Source organism: Nycticebus coucang, chromosome 7, assembly GCF_027406575.1.
Source record: "Nycticebus coucang isolate mNycCou1 chromosome 7, mNycCou1.pri, whole genome shotgun sequence".
In the NCBI taxonomy this organism is placed as follows: domain Eukaryota; kingdom Metazoa; phylum Chordata; class Mammalia; order Primates; family Lorisidae; genus Nycticebus; species Nycticebus coucang.
Window position 1 is genome coordinate 132,985,861 of NC_069786.1, and position 6,217 is coordinate 132,992,077.

Genomic DNA, 6,217 nt, shown 5'->3' on the forward strand with positions numbered 1-6,217 from the left:
TTCCTGTATCTTCTGTAACATTGGTATTTTTTGTCTTAAATGAGCTTGGGATTTTCTTTGTGGGAAGGTTTTTATTAAGAATGTCTTTAACCAGTGTATGGTGCCCCATGATTGCATAAAGGTACACAGCTACGATTTAATAATAATAATAAAATGTCTTTAGTAGATACAGCACTGCTCAGATTTTCTACTTCTTAGTTTTGGTAAATTGTGTTTTTCAGATAATTTGATTGATTATTTTGGCAAGCTGTAGAGCTTATTATATTAAATGGTTCATAATACTCCACATTATTCCTTTAACACCTGTAGGATCTGTGGTGATAGCTCCTTTGCCACTCCAGATATTTGTAATTTATGTTTTCCTTCTTTTCTCCTTGATTGACCTTGCCGAAGATTTATCATTTTTGTTCATACATTCAGGGAGGCTACCTTTGTCTTGATTAATATTCCCAATTGCTTGTCTCTGGCACCTATTGCTGTATAAAATTATCCCAAGCTTTGGGACTTAAAGCTGCACACATTTATTACCTCCGAGTTTCTGTGGGGCAGGAATGTGACGCAGCTTAGTGGGTGCCACCGCCTTGAGGCTCTCTCCAGGCTGCTGTCAAGAAGACGCCTGGTGCTGTGTTATCATTTTAAGGCCTGACGAAGGGAGTGTCTTCTTCCAAGCTTACTCCTGTTATTGTTGGCTGTCAGCAGGATTTAGTTTCTCATGAGCTACTGGACCGAGGAATCCAGTCTTGTTGGCAGTTGGCTATGGGCCTCTCTGCAAGGCAGCTAGACAATGGTAGAGATGGGCAAGAGGGCAGGAGAGCAGGGCAGGATGACAGCCAGGTCTTCCCCAGCCTGACCGTGGGAGTGACAGCACATCACTTTTGATTTTCCTTCTCTCTGATTCTGTACTACCTAATGTCTGAGAATACCTGAAAGGCAGGTAATTCACACATTTGATCCGTTTATATAATTGTTAATGACAGGAGGGCTGATTTAATACCAGTTATTTCAACCAGGGTGGGCAGAATTATTATTTTAATAAGTATTTGCTTTCATCTCGTGGTCTCTAGAGCACTGATAATTTGTTTCTTTGCCAAAAGTCCTCTCTTTACACTTTCTGCTTCAGAACTATTTTCTTAACATCTTTTCTTTTTATGTCTTCGCTACATCTGGATTTAATGACATAGGCATTAATTGTAGCATACAGTTAGTAAGAAACAATACCACCTCTGTTTGTAGTGCTGATGACATTCCTATAACTACAACTGATTTGATTTACAGATCATTTCAGAAAACCAGTGTATCCTGAGATACTGTGCTACGAAATCCTTATAATGAGCTAGAGTTTAAATGAATGCTATGCTGTCCAAACTGTGATCTCATTTAATATTTTAATATCTTTAAATACTTACTACTGTCATCTTCATGAATACTCCTTCCACTTCTTTATTTAAAATCTAGAGTCACCGGACATGTGTGTTCACCTCTAGTTCTCTTGTGCAGAAAGATCAGAATTGGAATGTCCAAACTTTTATCCTCTGCCTTCTGATGGAGAAGGCCTCCTCTCGGGTGTAGGGCCTCACCCACATTCCTCTAAAAGGCAATAGGATGATAAAGGAAGAATGAAGGTGCCCCTGAGGCCTGGAGGTCCACTGAGGGGGACGGGCAAGGGCAGCCAGCCCAGGCCGCAGCTCTGGTGGTGCCATTCTCTCCATGTTGCTGATGGAACTTGAGAGGCCCCTTTCTCACCACGCAGGCATTTTATCAAGTCATTTCCTCAATGATCTGATGAGGTAGGGTGAACACAGTACAGTAACCTATTTTGAGAGAGAGCGGCCACACTCATACCAGTTGTATTTCAATATATTGTTATAATGATTCTATTGGTAGTTATTCTTACTATCTTACTGTGCCTAATTTATAAATATTCAACTTTATTGTAGTATATATGGCATCAAGTACTGTTGGAGGTGTCAGGCTTCCGTGGGGCTCTTGGAACGTGTCCTCTGCTGTAATTTCTTTCATCATTTGTATCTATTCCTTACCAGTTTATAACCTTTCCAATCGCAGAGTTTGTAACGTAATCAATTTTGCTTTCTCTTTAACTTCATGAATAAATGAAGGGAAATGAATCTCTACAAACATGACCTAGTATAAGGAAGCCTCCCATCATCACGTGGTACAAGGGGCCTGGCTCTGTCCTCGGGCCGCCACTGAGTGCCTGCATTCAACACAGAACAAGGTCACCTACGTGCAGCTGCTCTCTGGGGCCTCTACCTTTTAACAGAATACTCTAAATGGCAGAATGTGAGGCTTTCAAAATACTACTTTGAACCACTTTTTCTTATTATGATAAAAGAAGAAATACAAATACTAGATATACAAATACTTTAAAAGTTGACAGTAGTGACCAGTGGCCTTCAGGGTGTCCTGCCCTAGCCCCTTGTGACGGCCTTCACAGCTTGGGGGTGGTGGGACGTCATCTGACAACATCAAGGGATGTGGGGTAAAGGTGGCGGAGACCCAGGGGCTCCCTGACAGCCACAGAAGGTTCAGCACTCACGGCACAGAATAAATGCTAGTGGGGGGCAACATAAATCTTCAGGGTGAAGGAATTATTAGTGGCATATTGACCTGGTATGAACTTGTAGCAAGTTAAGAGGCATTATTGATAGCTTTTCTCATTCTGCAGGCCCAGGGAGGGTCACCTTTTACTGAAATATAAACACAGAAGGCATGCTTTCAATAACAATTGTCAACCACATCCCAGCTTAGACTAAAAGCTCCCCCTTGGTCAGGTTTTTTGACACTATACTTAAGACGAAACACGGCCATGAATTCTAATAATGTTGAGTGCTTGGAATCCTGACTGTTTGTCATACTAGGGCTGTTTCTTATCTTCTTGATGAAAGATGAACTAAACCATGCACCAGAACCACCACATGTTTTCCTTCCCAATATCGAGGCTCCTTCGTAGAGAAGGAAATGTTAGTTCATTTCTTCTTTGCAAGCTGAGGCTTTTCACTAAATGATGCATCGGTGACTAGGGGCCCACGTAAGAACCGCGCGCTCCTCCCCAGAATGGTGTCTCTTCCTTCACTTACCCTCCATTCTTGGTGACTTTCTTTTTTGGGGGGTAGGGATTCAGGTTTATTTATTTATTTTTATTGTTGGGGATTCATTGAGGGTACAAGAAACCAGGTTACACTAGAGTCCCACACTCGCTGACTGGCTGTCCCTCATCTAAACTCCTGCAGCATTGTTTATTTTTTTTGGTTGTAAATGGCAGAAAAAACCAACCCAGACTGGCTTAGGAAAAAGAGATGTTTATTGGCTTCAAACGTGATGCCGGTGGAGGTTAATTCTGCCTCCCTGCAAAGCTGAACAAGGGCTCTGTTCTCTTTTTCCACATACTCGAGAATGTCATTGTCTGTGACCAGATCCTCAGTCTCTGTGTGGTGACAAAGACAGGACATTTCTCTAGTGTATTTCAAGTCAGCTGTGTTCTGCTAAAATCAGATAATTTTAAAGAGGTCTAGGACCTATAATATTTTCATTTGAATCCCTTTCGTCCCTCCCTCTCTCCCTTCCCCTTCCTTCCTTCCTTCCTTCCTTTCTTCCTTCCTTCCTCCCTCCCTCCCTCCCTCCCTCCCTCCCTTCTCTCTCTCATATGAGTAAACTGATCTTGTCCCACATGTGATTGGAAAGCCTGAGTACTGGAAAATCTTTATAGTTTTTCCGTACCCTGAGAAGTGTGCCAGTAATTTGTTATCAACAACTGAAAGTAATACCGACTGATGGACAATTAGTACTTTTTCTACTTATGGCAAATGGAAATGTTTCACTTTGAAGTAATTACTCTAATCACCTAATGAATTGACTCCTAGAACTAGAGTTCAATTTGAGCGTTGTCTCGGAATGGTCCTGAAACTGCATCATCTACTCACATGTCCACAGTGCTCTTAGCCAGCGTCCGCGTGGTAACGACATGGTAGCGACTGGGGACTAGCTCCCGTAATCGGGTGTACACAAACACAACCCGTGTTCCAGCTGTGCAGTCCTTGCTGTTGGGGCCATTCAAAACCTGAGATACCTGATATTTTCATGTATTTGCATTATAGTCTCTGACGTGTGGTAATGACAGCAGGAGCGAACAATTTCTTCACTAATTTCACTTGGATGAAATGAGATCGAGAGTCAAAGCATTTGTCAAAATCTTTTTCTATGCAACCAGAAAAATAGGACCGAGAGCTGCACTTCTGATACATGCAAGCTTTCTTTTTCCAAAATGAAAAATATATCTTTAACTTTCTCAAACAAACTTAGTTCAAGTGGCAAGGACCAATGGTTGGTGTTTGTGTTTTCTCTGAGTTGGAGAGTATCAGTCCCCATTGCTCTTCTGTCCTGAGCGGGGGCCCTCCTCATGGTGGGGCCCATTCTGCTCCGGCCTGTGGTCCTTACTTCTTGGGAGGCAATAAAGGAAAGGTAGAGAAAATAGAAACAAAAAAAGAACAAGGTGGCAGGCTCAAATCCCACCACAGTGCAAACAGTGAGCACTCTGGCTAGGAATGTCTTGAAATGCCGGCGGCTGTAGGCTGAGGGTGTCTGGACTACACTTACAACCTGCTGTTCTGTTCTGTGTTTTCTCCAAAAAGAAAAGCCCAGAAGTCCTGCAGATTTACTCTCTGTCTACACTGCCCGTCTGACTGTATTGGTGTGAACGAACCTGCAGAAATAGCTGGCGCTGGGGCCTGGCCTGGGTTTCAGTCCTGACTCGCCACGGGCCAGGGACCATGCTGTGGCTGGGCCTGATCTTTGTGCCTCCTGCTCCACATCACTCCAGAGTCCTCCTCCAGAAAACAGCTGTGATGGTATTTTTCCTTACCAAGCACTTGGGGTTGTTTTAAGGACAAACTGCTATCAAATGGCTGTATGCATCATTTTATCATGTATAAAGCACTTCTCATATGTGTCTCAGCCCTCTCACCAGTGAGGCAAGCTTTAGTGTTATTACTGTATAAATATGAAAACGAAGGCTAGGCTAGTGAGTGACAGAGCTGGGACTAAGCCCAGGACCTTAAAAACCCATATTACTAGAAACAGAATTTGAGAGAGCTTTGAAAAGTATATCCCTGCTGGAACCATGTGCAAAAGGAAAAGAAACCCACAGAAAGTAACTTACACAAGAAGAGGTTTTGTCAGGAAGGCTTAAGAACATCCCGAACGCAGGGGCAGCGAGATCTGACGAAGGCCAGAGGTTTAGAGAAGCTTCCAGGGATGGGGAGTCAGCCTCCCCGCCCTCTCCTCTCCCTCTCTGTGTGTCTCCCCACACAGAGCTGGTCCGTCCTCCCCTCTCTTATTTTTGTCAGACTTCAAGTCCCGAACTCTGGGCCTCTTAATCCATTGCTTTTCATAAGTAACAAACATACACTAGATAAAATGCCATATATGTGCTCGTATGCTATCCACTGAGGGAAAGCACAGGGCTGTCTGAAAGGGGACCATCACAGGTCCAGGGGATGATCATTTCTAACCACGGTGAAATCATTGTTTTAGACCAAATTTCATATACACATTGCCATCGGTCATTAGCCAAAACTTTTCAGATCACTCGTTTTTCTAATTGAATCTTATCAGTATAGGATTCTGTTACATAGAACAATTACTGATCCTCCTCAACATTGAATGTTAAATTAAATACATAAATCAAAAATGGGTAGGTCATGGTTTATTTTCTTCAGAGAAGATACAGTAAGTAAATAAAAACTAGGCATGAAACAATAGTGAAATGGTTTAGAAAGTTCCAAAATGTTCATTTGAGAAGGTGGTAGGACACACAGCAGGGCCAGGAGCTTCCGTCTCCAAACTTCTCTATCACGTGTTTGCGAGCACTTGAACCCATTCAAGAAATTAGGACTTTGCTGCACATCAGGCCTCCGGAGGGCGCTCTTCTGAGCTGCACAGCATAGAGACGGGTTCAAAATCTAAGGTCAGATAGGGCTGACATTCATATCCTACCCTAGAGAAAAGATTGTGTTAAAGCACACAGCAAAAAAATCAAATCACATCCACAACTACAAACTGATTAGAAGCACGTCGAGTAGTTAGTCTATCAGGAGGCAGGGCTGTAAGTAAACATTATTGTAAGAATAAATACAGTTAGTAAATAAGAGGAAAAAAATGTTCACTCCCGTGAATATCAGAGGATATAAATACAACAAGT